Source organism: Podarcis cretensis (assembly GCF_951804945.1).
Source record: "Podarcis cretensis genome assembly, chromosome: 7".
In the NCBI taxonomy this organism is placed as follows: domain Eukaryota; kingdom Metazoa; phylum Chordata; class Lepidosauria; order Squamata; family Lacertidae; genus Podarcis; species Podarcis cretensis.
In genome coordinates, this window is record NC_137176.1 from 74,075,472 (window position 1) to 74,096,021 (window position 20,550).

The following is a 20,550-nucleotide window of genomic DNA, read 5'->3' on the forward strand; positions in this document are numbered from 1 at the left end:
GCTGTTTATAGGCCCCATCTGCAGTTTGAATTCAAAGCAGTATTGTATCACTTTAAACAGTCATGACTTTTCCTGAAGAATCCAGGGAATTGTAGTTTGCTAAGGAGCGTTGAGAATTGTTAGGAGATCCTTACTCCCTTCACAGAGCTATGAGTCTCACAGCTCCTCAGGATGGGATTAATTGTTAAACTACCCTAGATAATTGCAGCTTTATGTGGGGAATAGGGGGTCTCCTAACAACTCTCAGCCCCTTTAAGAAAGACTCCCATGAGTCTTTGGGGAACCCATAACTGTTTAAAACTGAACGATACTGCTTTTTATGTATAGTGCAGATGAGGCCAAACTTTCCTCTTTTTAATGCAAACAACCTAGGGCTCTGTAACAGCAAGGAATAGGGGTGGATTAACTGGCACAGATCAATCTTTGTCAGAAATGTTAGAAATCTACTTTTGTTAGATTGAAAGAAAACAAAAAGCAACTTTTCATGAGAATAAATCAGTGCAGGGCTCACTTTTTCCTATGGCTGCAGAATGCAAGAGGCCAGGCCCAGAGTGACCTAGAAATAAGAAAAGTTTCATTTTGCTTTCACAGTGACATTTATAACTTATATTAATTTTAAAAAAAAAATCTACAGAATTTCAGTGGAAAGTTATTGTTCGCTCTAGTGCTCACTTCCTGGGTTACTGAGCAGTGGATAGCAAAATAAAAAGGTTGTGTTTGCTCAACTTTCATTTGGCAGACAAGAAAAGTTGCAAAAGTAGCACAAATAATTTAAATCAAATCCTTAATTATGTTACATCACAATTGGAATGCCGAGCATGCTGGGCATGAAATTCACATCCAGAGAAATCTGATTGCTTGTCAGTGACCTCATTAACTGCATTCGGTTAAGGTTACGAATACAATTCATTTCCAAATTAGTAAGAACATATGTAACAATATCCAAGGTGAGAGTTTTTTTTTTCAGCTGTGTATTTCAATATTCAGCCTGAGTTCTCTTCTTTCAGATCCTGAAACGTCTTCATTTTCCCAGTAAAGCTGATAGAACTTGGCACATGTAGTGGATGAAACTCCTACTCATCCACTATAAACAGCTGGTGGCCTACACTAGTGATGGAGAACCAGATATTGTTGGATTCCAACACACATCAACTCCAGCTAACACGGTGAATGGTCAGAGATGATGGGACTTGTAGCCCAACATCCTATTAAAGGGCCACAATTTCTCAGTTTCTTACCTATACCAACAGATATACCGTATTTTTCGCCCTATAGGACGCACTGGCCCATAGGACGCACCTAGATTGGGGGGGGGGGAAATAAAGGGGGAAAAATATCCCCCCCCAGGCACGGGGTTGGGGCGGGGGAAGCCCAAGCTTCCTCCGACCCCAGCCCCCAGAACAGGCTGCTGCCCCAAGCCTTGCGTGCCCGGCGGGACCTCCCGCCGGGCGCGCAAGGCTTGCGGGCATCTGCCCGAAGCACGGGGCGTGCTCCGCAGCGCACCCTGTGCTTCGGGCTGCAGGCTGCTGCCCGCAAGGCTTGGGAGCCTGGCGGGCACTCCCGCCGGGCTCCCAAGGCTTGCGGATAGCTTTCTGAAGCCTGGAGAGCGAGAGGGGTCGGTGCGCACCGACGCCTCTCACTCTCCAGGCTTCAGTGAAAGCCTGCATTCGCCCCATAGGGCGCACACACATTTTCCCTTCATTTTTGGAGGGGAAAAAGTGCGCCCTATAGGGCTAAAATACGGTAATAATTTGCAATGAAATCCCTCTCCCATCCTAGCTTATCAGCCAAAGACCCTCTGCATCATTATGCCCATAATGTCTCAGGGGGGGGGGGAGTGATGCCTTTCAGATGCTGTTGAACTACAGGTCCCATCACCCTTGACCATTGGCCATGGTGGATGGAGCTGCTGGGAGTAGGAATCCAGCAACACCTGTCGAGCACCACATTGGCTAACCTAATATATGACATTTGATATATATGATATGATATATGATTCAACATCTAAGTACGCAATGATTTGTTACCATGTTACTCTGTTCTCTCTGTTGGCTTTTTTAGGGTTAACCTGACTACATAAATGTGCATGCCAATTCATATACTGTAACTAGTTCCTCTCCTCCATTAAATTATTTTGATAAGAGCTATGAATGACCATGGAGCTATTTAGAAAATGAATGGGCTGAAGACATATTCAACTCCCTCACTTCAAAACACAAGCAGAGGTTCAGTAATGCCTTTGCATTGCTGGGCTGTGGCACTATATATCAGAGGACATGGGAAAATCATTGCAAACATGAGGCAGAATGAGGTCAATTCCCAGAAGGCAGTCCAGGCAGGTGACTGTGGAAAGAAATGGACTGACAAACTAGGGAACCGGAAGTTGCTTGGGGTTTCAGGGAAGCATAGCATGAACAGGCTCAAGAACAACAAGGAACTGATTGTGGAAGCTGCATGTGAAACTGCTTTGTGGGACAGACAAAGGACCCTTTGCCCCTCAGAATGGGAACTGATTGCATATAACATGGCAACCTGAGGAATACTAACCATATGGGCCACTTGTGTCCCTTCCATGGAAAATACAATGAGATCTGCTCATATGGTGACAGTAGCCAGGCTGCTGTGTGGGATCTATGAGACTGAAGCAGGTCATATTTTGCAGAGCAAGCATGTGAAAATGGCAGGAAGGGAAAGTTATACAGGGCAAAAAAGGGTAGAAACCAAATTACATTGGGGAGAAATGACACAAGGCAAAGAAAACATATAGCTCCTCGGGCCCAGAAGCAGACCATTAAAATGAATGTACAGCCCACCATGTATAGATCAAAGTGTAAGAGCTAAGCCAAGCAAATAGTTATTTTGCTGCTTGCCAAAATCTTACACTTATTCTTAGCAGTTCTTGATTCTCACAGGGGATGTGTGATGAAGAATGGACTTGATGATCTGTGGGGGACAATGGAAAAATCAGAATGGATATCATTTGCAGTTAGATAGACCATTGTGCTGTCAAAAAATCCTCCCTTTCTCTTCCTACTGGTACAGTTTTGGTTTATCTTAATATTGGGCAAACCAACAAGCTCAAAACATGGACCAAAGCACACCAGGAAGCTATAGGATTGCCCTCGAAGAGCTGCCATCTATGATCAAAAGGGATTGTTATTCTAAGCATGAATTCAGTGTCTGTTACCAGTAGGTGCCAGTCTTGCTCTATCCAACTCAGATTCCATTTCAGCACATTCCATAATAAGGATTTCAACGGAAACTAAAAGCACAGAGTTGTAGAGTCAAGGGGGGGGGGGGGAGGCAATTAATGAACTCTGAAGGTGTAACACAAAACAAAGCTCCAGAACAAGAATAAGACCAGGGTAAAAACTGGATACAAGATTAATCACTTCTAGCTGATTTTCACATTTGATATAACAGAAGGGAGGGGGGGGGGAATGTCCCAGGTTATGAAAAGAAAGAAAGAAAAAAAGTGTTCATGCAAAAAAAAAAGGGGGGGGGGAATGCTCATGTATTGGTGGTGCTTACTGAAGTTATATACGTCTTCCTGTTATCATTCTCAGCTGTCTTGTTTTTTTTTTTTTAACGGATATGCAACGAAAAAGGAAGAGGTAGTTTGCAAGTTAAGGTGGACGAATACTTTTGCAATATGTTATTGCAATACTTTAATTGCAATACTGTAAAGCTCACTTCCTGCACTCTCTGATACACTGAAAACATCAGCAGGGGCAGTGGGGATGAACCCACCTACTCGACCTCGTGTCATTAGTTGGAGAGCAGCTATATCTGAGGTGGGAAGCTCCAGGAGTAGAGGAACAAGCTCTCTGCTTCACACAATTGCCCTTTAATTTTTGAAGACTGATGAAAATGATGAGAGGGGGTGGAGATACAGCTCTGGACCCTACCACTTCCTTGTGTATTTAGTTAAATGTTTGGCTGATAGCCTGTAATTCTGGATGAATTCTTGACACAGCATATATTCATCCTCACAGTGTTTTTTGGTTAAAAAATAATAATGAGTTACTCCTATCTTGATAAGCATGTCATGGTGCAAAGCACATAATACAGTGGTACCTTGATTCTCGAACTTAATCTGTTCCGGGAGTCCGTTCGACTCCCAAAACTGTTCGAAAACCAAGGTGCAGCTTCTGATTGGCTGCAGGAGCTTCCTGCACTCAAATGGAAGCCATGGAAGCCACATCGGACGTTTGGCTTCTGAAAAATGTTTGCAGACCAGAACAAATTGGCATTTGGGAGCCGATTTGTTTGGGAGCCAAGCAGTTCGAGTACCAAGGTACCACTGTACCTTGCCATGGTCATCAAACAAATAGTTGATTGCACTCCTTAATGGTGAGGGCCATCATGAAAAAGCACTTCATCCTCAACTGTTTTTCACTCAATAACTGTGAAGATAGTTGAGAGGTCTTGCTTCTTTGAGAGGCAGTTTTCTTGGTGCCCTTGTTGGTGGCATTCAAATGACTGGCTACCAGGGTGGGGGACATTTCCATGGTTGTCTCCTTCCCCCCCAAAATAAAATAAATAAAAATCTACTAACTTAACCCTAAAATTGCTTTTTAAGAATTAACCTTTAGGTTTCAAAAGGGGAACATCTGTTTACCTAGGTATTTGATGGTTAACAATGTAATTCTACACATATCTTCTCAGAAGTAAACCTGATTGAGTGCAATGGAACTTAATCTGATGCTAATGGAGAAACTGATTTGGGAGTTTCAGTTCAAGGGGAGGAGGCACCAAATGGACTTGAGTTTGCATAATTGGTGCATGTGCTCATTTATGTAGAGATGCACATTTAAGAATGATTGCATAACTTGAATAGAAATACAATGCATCTCACCATACTGAAGAAAACTGAACAGGTCACTTGTGTGCCTCCTGAGCCTGCAGTCTGTGGACTGATGATGGGCCACTTCAAAGCCACTGCTCTCCCATCTTACAGTTCTTCATATTTAAACTGGATTTGGACCAGACTATGAATGCTTCAAATAGAAAATGCAAAAGAAGAAAAGTGCGGAACACACATTTCCTTCTTTCCCCACTTCTGTGTGACATACAGACCAAATCTGAGAGGTCTGTTGAAGAACAAAAAAAAAGAGGATAGTTACTGTGCACAAAGGTTTGTCTAAGGATAAGTTGAGGCTTTGATAAGAAAAATCCAAAAGCTACATTTTATTCTCTGAGTCAGTCTTGAACTGATGGCCTCAGCAAGTCGCAGTTAACATGGCACTGCTGGAACTCTGACTTCCAAATGAGATGTGAAGCTAGTTCCTTCAACACACTCATAGTTATGAAATGATCTGACACAGATCATCCAAGGTCCCCAGCCAAATTTCAACATGGGCTTTTCGGTTACTGGCTTTCCCCAGGAAAAACAAAACAAACTTATTCTCCAGTCGCTTCAAAACCATTGAACAAAAGTTTTTGATATTTTACCCCCCTCTGAAAACCACAATTCACAGATTAAAACTTCCTTTAGTTACTTCTTACCATCTCTCCTGATGTTACTTCAGGGACCAACAATATTATACCCATGACTGGGTGGGAGAAATATGAAAGGATAAGGCTAGCAATGGCTGCTAGCCATGTCAGCTTTGTCTAGCTCCACAGTCAGAAGCAGTATTGCTTTGAATATCTATCAGTCTATCTATCTATCTATCTATCTATCTATCTAATCTATCATCTTTAAAACATTTCTTAAACAAATGCAGGCTGGAAAAGATCTCACCTTGAAAAGCTTGTTGAAAGAGAAAGGTCTTCATTAGGCACAAAAAAGACAACAGGGGTAGTGCCTTTCTAATTCCAGAACACTAAAGGCCCAATTCTTATATTCCTACATTCTGTGGAATGGCCTTCCTGGCAAGATGGTATTTGCTGGAAGCCCTCACCTGAAGAGTGTCATGATGAATTGGGTGCCTTTCCACCATTTCATATCCTCTACAATGCTTCAGCCCCAGCGCCATTCTGGAACATTGTGGAGTTAAATGGCGGCACCACCAAAAATGGTGAAGATGGGGGGGGAGATTTGCCAGGTGGGCTTCTTTTTCCTGGTAGGTGAGAAAAACAAAAATCTCAGGCATTTTTTTCTAGGGTAAAAAGTCTTCTCGAAAATTTGAGCTCAGCTTTGGTAAAATGCAAGGTGAAACACGTAAAATGCAAGGTGAAACTTCAACGTATTTACAAGTCAGCTTATGAGTCAATGGCCTGTCTTAGGCCACATCCACCCTTCACATTTAAAGCAGTATTATACCATTTGAACAGTCAGATCCACACACCCCTCCCCAAGAATCTTTGGAAATGGTGTTTGTTAAAGGTGCTAAAAAGACCACTCAGAGAGTTTTCATTCCCAGAGTTACCAACGAAGAGGGATTGGTTGTTAAACTGCTCTGAAACTTATAGCTCTGTGAGGGGGGTCTCCTAACAACTCTCAGCACCTCTAACAGACTACAGTGGTACCTCTAGTTATGAACTTAATTTGTTCCAGAGGTGCATTCTTAACCTGAAACCGTTCTGAACACGATTTCTGTTCTCATCCTGGGGCAAAGTTCTCAACTCGAGGTAACTCTTCCAAGTTAGCGGAGTTTGTAACCTGAAGCGTTTGTAACCTGAGGCGTTTGTACAGTGATACCTCGGGTTACAGACGCTTCAGGTTACAGATGCTTCAGGTTACAGAGTCCACTAAACCAGAAATTGTACTTCGGGTTAAGAACTTTGCTTCAGGATGAGAACAGAAATCACATGGGAGCAGCAGGAAGCCCCATTAGCTAAAGTGGTGCTTCAGGTTAAGAACAGTTTCAGGTTAAGAACGGACCTCCAGAATGAATTAAGTTCTTAACCTGAGGTACCACTGTATTTGTTTATTATTTGCTTCTTAAATTTATATACCACTCTTCATCCATAGATCTCAGGGCGGTTCACAGCCTAAAACTAGAATATAGAAACACAGAATGCATAATAAAAAGAAGAATTAAAAAATCCCACAAACCAATAACCCACCCCCACCCACAAACACATTTAAAAGGGGTATGAGATGTTATAAGATGTTAATCAAAGGTCTGGCTAGGGAGGAACATTTTCACATGGCACCTAAAGGTGTATAATGAAAGTGCCAGTCAAGCTTCCTTAGGGAGAGCATTCCACAAACAGGGAGTCACTGCAGAAAGGCCCATTCTCATGTCGCCACCCTCCAGGCCTCTTGTGGAGGAGGCACACGAAGAAGGGCCACCGATGATGATCTCGGGGTTCAGGTTGGTTTATTTGGAGAGAGGCGATCCTTGAGGTATTGCAGTCCTTAGCCATTTAAGGCTTTATCGGTCAAAATCAGCACTTTGAATTAGGCCTGAATACTAATTGGCAGCCAGTGAGGTTGGGCCAGGACGGTTGTAATATGCTCAAATCATCTTGCCCCTGTGAGTAACCTCTCCACCCAATGCCAATTTTACTAATCCAAGCTATAGTTTAAGTACTGTTTCAGACGTAACTTCAACTATGTTGTGTACTTCTCATTTTATGAATGGCAAGATGTTTCTGGAACAGTGCAATCTGGATTTGGTTTCCTTTGGATAACCCTCCATTTGGAGGGCCACAGACTCCCCACTCCTGGTTTGGAGAATATTCTCATTTCTCTCAGGGAGACGGGCAGTGGTAGAGGAACCCTCTCTGTCACCTGGGCGGGATGAACCGCCCGGCAGCCCGATCGGATTGCGCACATGTGACAGCCCATACGGATGCCTGTCTGGACGTTGCACATGAGCAGCAGCCCGTATGGTCATCGTGTGAGCGGCGGCTGTACGAAAGCCCATATGGATGCCATGTGTGAGCAGCAGCCCGTATGGATGCAGTGCGAGCGGTGCCCATACTGACTGCATGTGTGCCCTTCGCCACCCCACAGCTGGGGAGAGGCAGCAGCCCATTTTGTCACCCCCCAGGGTGGCACCCGAGGCGGCCTGCCCCCTCCGCCCCCCCTTCGTACGCCACTGGAGACAGGGAAGCCTCTAGATCCTGTCTTTGCATGAGCTGAAAGCATCTTTCATTTACAGTTTAGCAGGCATTCCATGGTGTATCCAGAGGAACGAATGGTCAGTCAGGTGGGTGAAAAAAGTAAAACAAACAAACCCATGGGCTTAGGCATAGAAGCTCTTTGCTTTTCTCATCCAGTTCAATCTCTCAAAGGGAAAAGAGCTTCCTTTCTGCACAAGCCTTCTTAACATTCTTCAAGAGCTCAGAGCTGCATGAGAATGCCGAGCTCTATAAACAACAACAATTTCAGCAAGAAGCACATCATATTTATGTGGATAGAATTGATTCACTGTCACAATAGGCTAAGAGCCTCCATGAATAAGCCAGACACTAGAATATGGGATTGACCAGTATGTTGACTGAGTATAGGGAGGCATGTTTTAAGCACGAATATGGGACATCATTTCCAAACTGAATCATGTCAACCTTTAAGGCACAGAAGAGTCCTTATATAGTTATGCTAGTTAGTTGGATTTCTGAAGTTAACTGATTGGGGTATTAGTCTACATTTATTACGGTGTAAAGCTATACACATCTACTCAGAAGTCCCACTGGATTATGAAAGAACATAACAAGCTGTGTTACATTGAATCACACCATTTGTCCTTCTGCTGTCTGCATGGAGTGACTTCAGCTTTTCAGAGTAATAGTCAGGAGTTTTCTCCACCACTACCTGGAAATACCAGGGATATTTTACATGCAAATCAGACGCTCTCCCGCTGAGCTATGCAATTCCCTATGGACAGGGAAGATACACAGTAACTCTTTAATGGATTGCATTGTTTACATTTGCATGAGAAACTACCTAATTCATACCTCTTGCACCAATTCATGAGCCAAAATACTCCTGTCCTGTGAAAGTTACAATTATCTGAATTTTGCATTGCAGTTCTCTAACCAAAGTTTTGTTTGTTGTTTAGTCGTTTAGTCGTGTCTGACTCTTCGTGACCCCATGGACCAGAGCACGCCAGGCACTCCTGTCTTCCACTGCCTCCCGCAGTTTGGTCAGACTCATGTTCGTAGCTTCCAACCAAACCAAAGTTTACAAATGTATATATTAGGGGCAAGTGTGCATGAAAATTCATGCACTAAATTCATTAGTATGAATAACATACAAAATGCATGGTATTATCCAAAATGGCCTACAAAGGGAGAAATTCACATTAAAATGCTGACAAATTTTTGATGGTATTTTTTAAAAAAGTTGCATATTGCTGCAGAAATGTAAAGAACTGAATTTAAGGATGGAAAAATAGGGAGAACTGAAACACACAGAGCCAGCCATTCCAATTTCATGGCAAGCTGCATAGAATTAGGTATTTGGTTGCAATTCCATGTGCATTAACCTAAACAGCACCCGACACAGTGAGATTTCACTTTTGAGTAAATACACACAGAATTATGCCTTACAGATTGTAGCCTTTACCTATAGTACTATGATCTCCTGCAAACAAGCAGGGTCTTCCTTCCTGGAGTTCTTTCATTTTTACCACTGCTTTATATTGTATCTATTAAATAAGCAGATGCAGTTTTTTTACCTGTACGTAGCCTGGTGGGTCCTTCTTGCTAATGGGACTCATTATTTCACCATTCAAAGCAATGATAATGCAACCAGGTTGATATTTTTTAAAGTTAATGAGCCACTTATTAGCATCTGACTATTTCAGCTAACAAGATAGGTGGTTGTTCTTTCTTCCTGGTGATTTATGATGCTAAATTAACTAATGTAATGAATACGTCACTCCCATTTTTCATCTCTTCATGCGCGGTTTAAAGTGGTTCCCCCACTGTATCTTTACAGGATTCGCTGCTGAAATATTTCAACAGATCTGCTGTGCATGTGTCATATCAACTAGAAAAGAAAAGGTCAAAGGATGATTGCCTTGTCATTTGTTTGTTACATTTCTAGCCTTCCTTTCCTCCAAGACAGGTAGACTGGAGATTGCTTTGTCATTGTATAATTTTTAAATTACCTATTCTACCTCTCAACCAAGGAGCTCAAGGTGTTTCTCCTTCTCCCCATTTTATCTTTGCAACCAGTGCTTTTTTTGGGGGGGGGGAGGGAAGGTGGGGGAACTTGCTACAAAGTTTGTTTGTTTATTCAGGGCCCTGTCGCAGTGTCACTCGTCCCCCCTGGGCAGTGGCTAAATGTAATATGTGATTAGTAAATTCAAGCAGACAATGATCTGAATTAGAAATGGCCATAACTTTATTGACTACTGATATGCTCAAATCTCCCAACCTCACCTGCAACAAACCTGTGAGATGGGTTAGGATGAGAGCCAGTGACTGGCCCAACGTTGCCCAGTGAGCTTCTCTGCTTAGTGGGGTTTTGAACCTTGGTGTCTAAGGTCTGAGTCTGGCTCTAGCCATTTACACCACACTGGCTGTCAGATCAAGGAGCCCTGATCTGTGCAGATGACTGGAACAAGGCAGAATGTGTGTGAGACATTGGGTAGATGTTACTGGCATGTCTCTGCCTCTGGTTTATGCCTTCAAAGAATATGTGACGCCTAACTTCTGAAAAGGGTTAAAAGGTATGTCTCAACCTGAAGCCCAAGTATCTCATGATGCAATGGAGCTGTTTCTAGCTACAGTAGCTTTTGACTGCTAGAGAGCATCAAATTATTAAACTCTTTAGCAATCCAGTTTAACTCTACTTCTTCCTCTCATCTTTCCAAACAATGTATTTGGAGTCTTCTCCGCTATAATATTTCGCACTTCAAATGTAATTACATTAATTAAATGTGCAAGACACAAAACAGAAATGAATGAAGTTTAATTTTGTTTTTCTCATCCCAGTTCACTGTTTTGGATCCCCTCCCTCAAAAAGTAATAATAAAAATAAAATCATCTGAATTGTGTCCAAGAACTTTGCCAATTTGCTTGTGAGACAAAAAAGGGAAAACAAGCCCTTGTGCTTTTTTAAAAAACCAAATGCCTGATCATTAAAGTGTCTAATTAAGTTGAGCTTAATATTTCTATGTTCCACTGTATCCCCTGAAGCTTTTCAAGATGTGCAGCTTTATTTTGCAATTTGGATGAGCGAGAAGAGAACAGCAGACAATTCACAAAGGTCAGATATCTGGATGCAATCCATAAATATAACCCAGTTATGGAACTAATTAATTTTTTAAAAAATACTAAAGAGAATACCTTATTTGGGGGTAGGAGCCTATCTAGCCTTGCTTTATGCAGAGATGTCTACAACTCAAAAAACTCAGCTCTCTTCTAGGTTGCAGCTCCATGTGTGGTAACAGCACGCAGCAGTGTAATTACGAGGACAGAAATGTCTGTAGGCTTGCTGTCTTGGTGTCACAGTAGATCAGCCCTTCCCAGATGGTGTCCTGGAACTCACTAGTGCGCTATGAGATGAGAAGCACCAAGAAATAAGTAAGTAAATCTGCTGTGAGCTCAAACCCCCACACAGAAGGCTGTTCACAGCCTGCCTTTGTGATTTGCATGATGCTGGCCTTACATCATGCCTATCAGAAAACATGCCTAGATCCATGGTTCATTGAGAAACAAAAGGAGGAAGATCCTTGCTGCATGGTTAATATTACCTTTAGTAGCACACAGCAGGAAAGCCAGTGTGGTGTAGGGGTTAGAGTGCTGGACTAGAATCTGGGAGACCAGGGTTCAAATCCCAACTCAGTTAGGAAACTCACTGGGTGACATTTGGCCAGTCACAGTCTCTCACGCTGACTTACCTCACAGGATAAAATGGAGAGGACAGAGCTGTGTGTGAACTCCACCTTGAACTCCTTGAAGGAAAGATGGGATATAATGGTAATAATAATAATAAAAATTTACCCATACTAGCATGTAATGGAATCACAGCTGAAGGGGTCTTGATTCTTCTTTACATGGTGGGTAGTAAAAACACTGTGCATGTTCCACAAGTGCGGAGCAATCATAGGATACAGGAACATGGGCAGCTGCCTTATATGGAGTCAAACTATTGGTTCATCCAGCTCATTATCATCCGTACTGACAGGCAGCACCTTGCCAATGGCAAGAATCTCTCCCAGCCCTAGCTGGAGGTGCCAGGGGTTGAACCTGGGAACTTATGGATGCAAAGCAGAATGCTGTAGCGAGACTCCTCACGGGGTCCTCGCTGCGAGATCACATTCACCCGGTGCTATACCAGCTGCACTGGCTCCCGGTGGGGTACAGGATCAGGTTTAAGGTGCTGGTTTTAACCTTTAAATCCCTATACGGCCTAGGACCCTCATACCTACGGGACCGCTTCTCCTGGTATGTCCCACAGAGGAACTTACGTGACTGTAGAGGTCTGAATCCACATGTCCTTCCATGGTGGGGACATAGGTTTCTGGGCGGGAGTTGATCACCATGAGGGTTTGCCAAATGTGCCTTCCTCATAGCACATTTCTCCCTTTTGTTCTGAGTTTGAGCTTCTTCAGAGTCCATGACACCTTTGGTAAAGGCTGTCCTCCAATTGGAGCGCTCGCAGGCCAGTGTTTCCCAGTTGTCAGTGTTTATACTACATTTTTAAAGATTTGCCTTCAGAGAGTCTTTAAACCTCTTTTGTTGACCACCAGCATTACACTTTCTATTTTTAAGTTCGAAATAGAGTAGTTGCTTTGGAAGATGATGATCAGGCACCCAAACAACATGACTAGCCCAACAAAGTTGATGTCGAAGAATCAGCCACTTCATATAGTAAAAAAAGGAGTAAACACTGCAGTCCTATCCAGGGAAGAAGAAAGGTAAAGCAGCCAAAGTGATGAGGTGGGAGGAAGACATCTGGTTCAGGATCCCCTCACGCCTTGAAGTGCCTCTCTTTGAAGCAGAGGAACAGTGAGAAGGAACTTTTTCCAAGCCAGGCATTTTTCTGCTTGAAATTCCTACTCTTCAAGCTATAGAAAGCCCAGAGGACAGTACGGGAGGGAGCAGTAGCTCAGAGTGATTTTGAGCAGAGATATGTGTGGCAGAGGAAGGGGCTTTTTTGTTTTTTGTTTTTTAGAAACCCCGTCCTTTTGACCTGCTTTTGATTGTTTTTAAAAAAGAAAACCTCCCTTCTTCATGAAATGCATTCGCCTGCAATGTGTTTTTTGCTTATGCTAAAAAGCAAGCCATTTCTAAAGGTGACTCTTTGGGGATGCAGAAATGAAGTGCTTCCAGTTTTCATAGAGGGTGGGGAGGAAAGGTGCTTAGTGATCAGATGTTTGGGAAATAATATACTTAATCATTGCTTATATACAAGTCCCCTGGGGACCCCACGGACTGCTGTGAATTTCACTTGAGGCAGAGCATGGTGGCACTTCTAAACGCCCACCCTTGGCAATGAAACCAGATTGGATGCATCTATCTTTCTGAACAATATTGCATTTTATAGTGGCAGGGGGTCTTTGGCTCTGCTGAAAATGTTTAGCAGATGCCTCCCGAAAAAGCCGAGAACGATATTTCCCTCGCTGTTCCAGTTTCTTGGCAGCCAAATTCACCGTTGCTTTAAGCTGTTGTGGAGGCACGTGGTCTTTTGCATTCCTATCATAATTGCACTGCTGCAAAGTGTCGAGGAAACTGACACCAGCAAGATAGTTTCATAAGTCATTGCATTTTGTATGCATTAAGTATGCTTTTAAAAGGGCAGCGTGATATGCTGGCACAGCTCTGTAGCTCTGTCCTTCTGTCCTTTTGGCCAGAAAAAATGAGGCTGTATCCTCCGCTTCCTCTCTTTCGCAGTGATTGCCCATCCTGCTGCAATTATAGAGGGCATGTGGAGTGTGCCTACTATTGTATCCACCTCCACTACTGTCAAACCCCAGCTGTGACATGTGGCCTCGAGTGTGGTGAGCAGCCCAAAAGTTCACTTGCTTTTGTAGGCTTGAGATGAAGTGCAGACACATTCAAACAAACACATTCAAGGAGACTCTCCGAGAGCATGTTCTTTCTTTTCTTCTTTTTTGCTTCCTTGGCTTAGCAGCTTCTGAGATTGTCAGGAGCTGCCAAAGCTCTCAACTTGCAGACCCACAACTGGGGTACAAAGATGCGGAACTGTTGCCAAACCCTAACAAACAAGCTCTCAAGGGAAGGACAAACACTCCATTCAACAACACCTTCATATTATTGGCGACTTTCCCCTCCATCATACATGAAAATCACCTCCAGTGTGCTGAGGAGCAGACTGTCTGTAAAAGATGTTTAAATGTGAGAGATGTATTTGGGCGTCCTTCCCTTAAATTTGCCCCATAGGCCCCAATCCGGCAACTCTAAGGTATGTTGGGTTCTTGTGTATATGCTAGGGCCTGGAAGTGGTTCTATGTGTGGGCAAAAAATGAGGTGAATTTAGGGGGATTTGGGGGTCTATCTCCCCTCTTGAGTCAAAGCACAATGTCAGCAAACCTCCTGAGTTAAACTGGGATTACCACAACACCTCATGTTGGTCTGTTGCTGTGTTTATGTGCTTTATTATGCTGTATTTTCTATTTATATCTTGGTGTCTCTAGGTTCATGAGCTTTGTAAGAAGTGAGGCTGTCCAAAATGCTTCTTGTGGAGCACTAAAGAGTTATGGATTGTTGTTGTTATTGTTAAAGCACAGCATATATATATATATATATATATATATATATATATATATATATGCTTCATTTATTTTTGTTTAAATCCTACATTACTCTACTTTAACAACATCAAAACACCAAGAGCTGTTCAGAATACTGCAGGCAGTATTCTAGGCAGCCTCACATTGTAAGGCAGCAGGGTGTAAGGAAAGTTTGACAAGTGTGTGAGGACATCCACCTGCCAATCACCTGATGCTACAATGACTTCAGGTGATCCATTTTTGCCTGCACGATTTGAAATCAAACAATGTGGGGTGTGCAGTGCTTTGAAGCCCCTCAGATCAGCTGATCTTTGGGGTTTCAAAGAACGAATCAGGGCTCTATGCAAGCATCAGTGGTCAGCTGATTGATGGAACCCTTTTTAGTTCACCTGCATCTTTTCCTGCCTCATACTTGATATCATGTATGAGGGACTCAGGTGGCACTGTGGGTAAAACCTCAGTGCCTAGGACTTGCCGATCGTAAGGTCGGCGGTTTGAATCCCTGCGGCGGGGTGAGCTCCCGTCGTTCGGTCCCAGCTCCTGCCCACCTAGCAGTTCGAAAGCACCCTTAAGTGCAAGTAGATAAATAGGTACTGCTTTGTAGCGGGCAGGTAAACGGCGTTTCCGTGTGTGGCGCTGGTGCTGGCTCACCAGTGCAGCTTCGTCACGCTGGCCACATGACCCAGAAGTGTCTTCGGACGGCGCCGGCTCCCGGCCTCTTGAGCGAGATGAGTGCGCAACCCTAGAGTCAGTCACGACTGGCCCGTACGGGCAGGGGTACCTTTACCTTTACCTTTACCTTTACCTTTACCTTTACCTTTACCTTTACCTTTACCTTTACCTTTATGATGACAGGTACAGGACAGGTGGTCATGACCTGGCCAAAATGATCCACAGGCTGAAAGTTCCCCGACACTCTTTAAGCCTATTGAACGTCACAAGCAACCCTCGGAAAAAAGACTGGTGTGTGGCTGCCTAGCTTTAAAAAGCTGGGTAAGCAAGAATACACACCCCTTGGCCACCTGTTAATTGTTTTAAGGTAAGAAAGCAACACACATCCTGCTTCCAGTCCCTAAAGGGATTGTGGGGGGAAATGAATTCCCTTTACCTCCCCACCTCCAAAATCCCCCATACCATCTTGTCCACAATTTGGCTGGCTTAAGCCACGCTCCTGTGCCAGTAATTTACATTCACTTTGACCAAAAAGAAAAAGGGTTATATCCATTTTTAGATTGCCTATTCTGATGAATGGGAGAACACGGAGCTTCATTTTATACAGAGCAGCTCAGAACCTGAAACATAGATTGATGTGGGGAGAGCACAATGTGACTCAGAAACAGAGTGGATTTTTTTTTTAAATGCACAGATACAAGTCCAAGGCAAATCTCAGGGCCTGCGCACACCCCTAGTGCATGCAGAACTCTGCAGATACAAAATTCTTCTGTGTACAGTTTGGTTCATTGGCAAAGCTCATTGTAGGCTTGCATCTGCATTCCATTAACAGAGCTGTCCCTGACCCAGAAGTAAAGAGGGGAAATCCCTCACTTTCATCAAAGCTTTGCTGCACTTCAGATGGTGATAGTTCCCCTCCTGCTTCTTTGATGATCAGGGAGTACAGTTGCTGGAGTTATGACCCAGAGCCAAACCCAAGGGAAATAGCAGTTGGTTTGCACTGTGTTACATGCTGTGATGAAAGCCCGAGCTCCAACCCACTGCCTTTTAAAGACTATTGCCTGTAGTTCAGCTCTCCTTCCACGAGGTCAAGGCAAACAGCAGACCTAGGCACTCTTCTTTGCTTGAGCACATGCAAGGAAGCTTTCACCCCATTTTAAATCCTTCTTGTGGGAATCAATGGCAGATCCTTTCCTATTTACACCTTCCAACGCTATTTCTATGGCTGAAGGATGCTAAGTACTGTTGTTCAGCTACGTGTTGGATCTTGCAAGCTGCAGAATCCTATTGGGTGCTTGCTTTTATCTTGTGAACTCAGTCGGTGGGGCATGGGATCTCAGGGTCATGGGTCTGAGCCCTACGTTGGGCAAAAGATTCCTGCATTGCAGGGGGTTGGAGTGGATGATGCTTGTGGTCCCTTCCAACTCTGCAATTCTATGGTTCTATAATTATAGTTCATCTGGAATACTTGCCCTATACTGCCTACTCAGTGGCCTTGTGCTTTTACAAGTGTCTCATCTCCATTCTGCATTATAGGGAAGTGAATCCTTTAGTGCAGCAGCATCTGAACTTTGGAACTCCCTGCCTATTGACATTCGGTGGGCATCCTCCCCAGAGCATTTTAGACACCTGTTGAAAACATATTGTTTCAGCAAGCCTACAAAAATATAATTTAGCTACCCTTGTGTTTCATTGGTTTTACCATTATTTTATTTATTACATAAGTAGTCTTTACGAGGCGTAAAAACTCTAAAGGGAAGGGACAGAATGAAGTTCTGTCACTGTTATTTTATTTATTTATTATTAAATTTATATCCCGCCCTGCCTCCCAGAGCTGCACAGGGAAACAGGAGCCAAGGTGTCATACTTTTGAAAGGACCCTGTCCTTCGAACCCATCCCTGGTTCAAATCCAGAACAGGGGTACCTAGGAAGATCTTCATTTACAAAATAAGTTCACATGGTAGAAAGCAGACCTTTAAATGATGTAGCCTCGAAGCTCTGTTTGAATCCGAAAGCCAGGTGGCAAAATGGCCCATCAAAGTTTACACAGCCTCGGTTTACAAAGCACGTATTTCAGTTTGAATACCATCAATATCCTATTAACTTATGTCCTAAAGCGAAATGAACTGAAATGTAGATTCAAATAACAATCATTAATCTGCCGTGTATCCTGTCACTGTAAAGAGGGGCTTTAAAAATGCCTCGCATGTTTACAGAAATGTGGAGATGATGCGATGTATTTTGCATTTTGTAATTTTCGTAAAGAGTTAAGCTACAATTAAGAGTGCTGCAGCGAAGCAGCTCACCCGCTAGAATCTTGTCATCGACTAAAAGTAGTAACCTTACTAAAATATATAGGAAATACCTGGCATACTTTGTCACCTCCTTGGTTAATCCACAAATTAATGTGGAAAGTGTACAGAAGAAATAGGGATGGGAGAATCTGTCAATTTTGTTTTCTCTCAGTTTCTCTCTCCCCTCCCCATCTTAAATTCAGTTCTCTGTATTTCCATATTGCTTTGCATTAAAAAGTAAAAGTTCTCCTGAAAATTCATCAGCATTTTAGTACAATTTCTCTTACTATACACAAGTTTCGCTGCAATTTTGCCAAATACACACATTTTCATAAGCCAATTTCCCTCCTAACACATTTTTGCATGTTGTTTTCATGAATATACACATTTTTATGACCACTTCTCCCTAGTTTATGCAATTTTATTTGTACACACTACTTGGCTGGAGAACTACATTGCAAATTTCAGAGAAGTGCAAATTTTGAAAGGTGGTTGTGTTTCAGTTGACATGCTGTTTTGGAAACTGCAGTTCAGGGTGATTTGCCTTCAAATGCAAACTGATTCAAATGTCTCCCCCATCCCTGCTGATGAATAAACACACATGGAATCAACATGGACTGTAAACGGAGAGATCCATTAATCCCTAATGCTAATTGAATATAGAGGTCACCCTTTCAGTATCCAGATTCAATTGAGCCCTTCATTCAGACTAGTTCTCGTGTACCAATGTAGAATCCCTGAAGACTCTTCTAACCTATAGAGCTCATAAAGGTCTCTCAAGGAGCTGGAGATCAGCCAAGAACCAGGCTTTTCTATAGGAGTCCAGGCTGAGCAGCCAGTAGCTGTACAAAGCTCAGGGCATAGACACCTTTCCACTCACATTGTCTATCCAGCCTCTTCATTGTCCTAACCTCGGGACTTGCCCTTTCGACTCTGACTGGAGTGCATTCTGGGTACATTCTAACTCATCCTGACACTTGGCAGTATGTTGGCAGTCCATACATGACACTTTCAGTTAGCATTGCTGTCTAAATAAATGCTTGTCAGGAATGAACATGATTTCCCCCCCCATAAGGAGTTTTACACCGTTTGAAGTCATTGTTCACCCGTCAAGGTCGGTCATGCAAGAATATGTTGCAAAACTTTTGGGGAAAAAACAAACAGCCTTCATGCAGTAGATTCTAGAAATGATTTCTTTAAAATGGTCTCGGTGTGATGTGATGTGCTTTGTTAAGCTAAAGGAGATACAATGGGGCACTGAATGATCTAACCAAATGTTATTTAGTTATTCAATTTCCTTTCTATCCTTCATCCCAGAGGAGCCCAGATCAGCAAACAGAAAGGATGTTAAATGAATGCTATTATAAAAGAAATAGAAACATATTTTAAACAATTAAAACATTGAGAACATGAGAACATCTAAAACAGGTGTGGGAAACTTTTGACCCACAAGGAGGTTCTGATCTACAAGTCCCATCATCCCTGGCCATTAGCTATGCTTGCAGGAGCTGATGGTAGTTATAGTTGTAGAACAATCTGGAGGACCAAAATTCTCCAAACATGATATAAATGTATAAAATATATTTCAAAGTATTTTAGATATGATGGAATTGGTATATTTTTCTTATGATTATGACCTTATTACTAATGTCACTTTAAAGAGTAAGGCCCCATCTGTAATCTGAGAGGTGCTGAGAGTTTTAGAAGTCCCCATTCCCCTCGCAGAGCCACAATTTTCAGAACTCCCTGAAAAGAGGGATTGATCATTAAACCATTCTGAGAATTATAGCTCTGTGAGGGAGATAGGAGTGTCTTAACAACTCTCAGAAGTCTTAACCAACTTCAGTTCCTATTATTCCTTTAGTTCTTTGAGGAAGCACTTTTAAAGAAGTGAAATTGTTCACATGGGAGTTCCATTAAAAACAAAAAAGCCAGGCATTATTACATATCAGGATTCAGCTTTTTACAGCTACATCTTGGTATGTATCATCACAAAGCCTTTTAAAGCACAGACACGCGGATGTGGACAAAGGTAGGTAGGTAATAATTTTATTTGCTTAGCTATAAACCATAACAGTCGGAACGGGGGGAGTGGAGACAAAGCTACTTCATTTGCTGTTGGTCACTGATGTCACTAAATGGCCAAATCTGATTGGTCATAGAATCATACAGGGACTACAAGGGTCATCTAAGTCCAATCCCCCCCCCAAAAAATGCAGGAATCTTTGGGCCCATGTGGGGCTCAAACCCACCACCTGGAAAATAAGAGTCTTGTGGTCTACCGACTGAGCTATCCCAGCTGGTCATGTGGGTAAATGAGATCATAATGCTCATTATGTGATTCTTGAGGCCCTAAAGGCCATTTGAACCATCATCCCAACTTGTTACCAGTTGTCCTGCCAGCCAGGATGCTGCTGCTGATTTGGGAAGGATTCCAGAGGAAGAGGACAGTGGAAACAACCGTGGCTAATTCACTTGAATCCCAGCTCATAGACTAGATAAGGGTGTTGCTGCTGTGGTACCCAAGGCAACACCAAAGGGATTTATCACTAGTTGGATGAAGGTGTCACTTCTTCAAGTTTGTGTTGTTGAATGTAGTTATTTGGAAGGAAAGAAAGAGGAGAATGTAAGGGATGTAATATTGAGAACTGGAATTGTGTGTGTGTGTGTGTTTTAGTGCCCAAGAGTGAAGGTTTCAGTCATCATATTTTTGTGTGTCATGAAGTTGCTTAATATCACTCAGTGTGAACGACTGAACTGGTACAGAGTAAGACCATGCCTGGGGGCGGAGATGGAAACAGAGTGGCTATGTTGCTGTTTGTGTGGCACTGTATTATCATAAATGGAGTTGGGGAATGAACTGGTCGTGAATTATGTTTAATGTTGCCAGAGATTTTTGTACACCAGATATATACTGTGACAAATGGTTGGCTGACTGGGGATTAGCTGTGCTATGATATGGTCTGCGGGAATGGTAGAG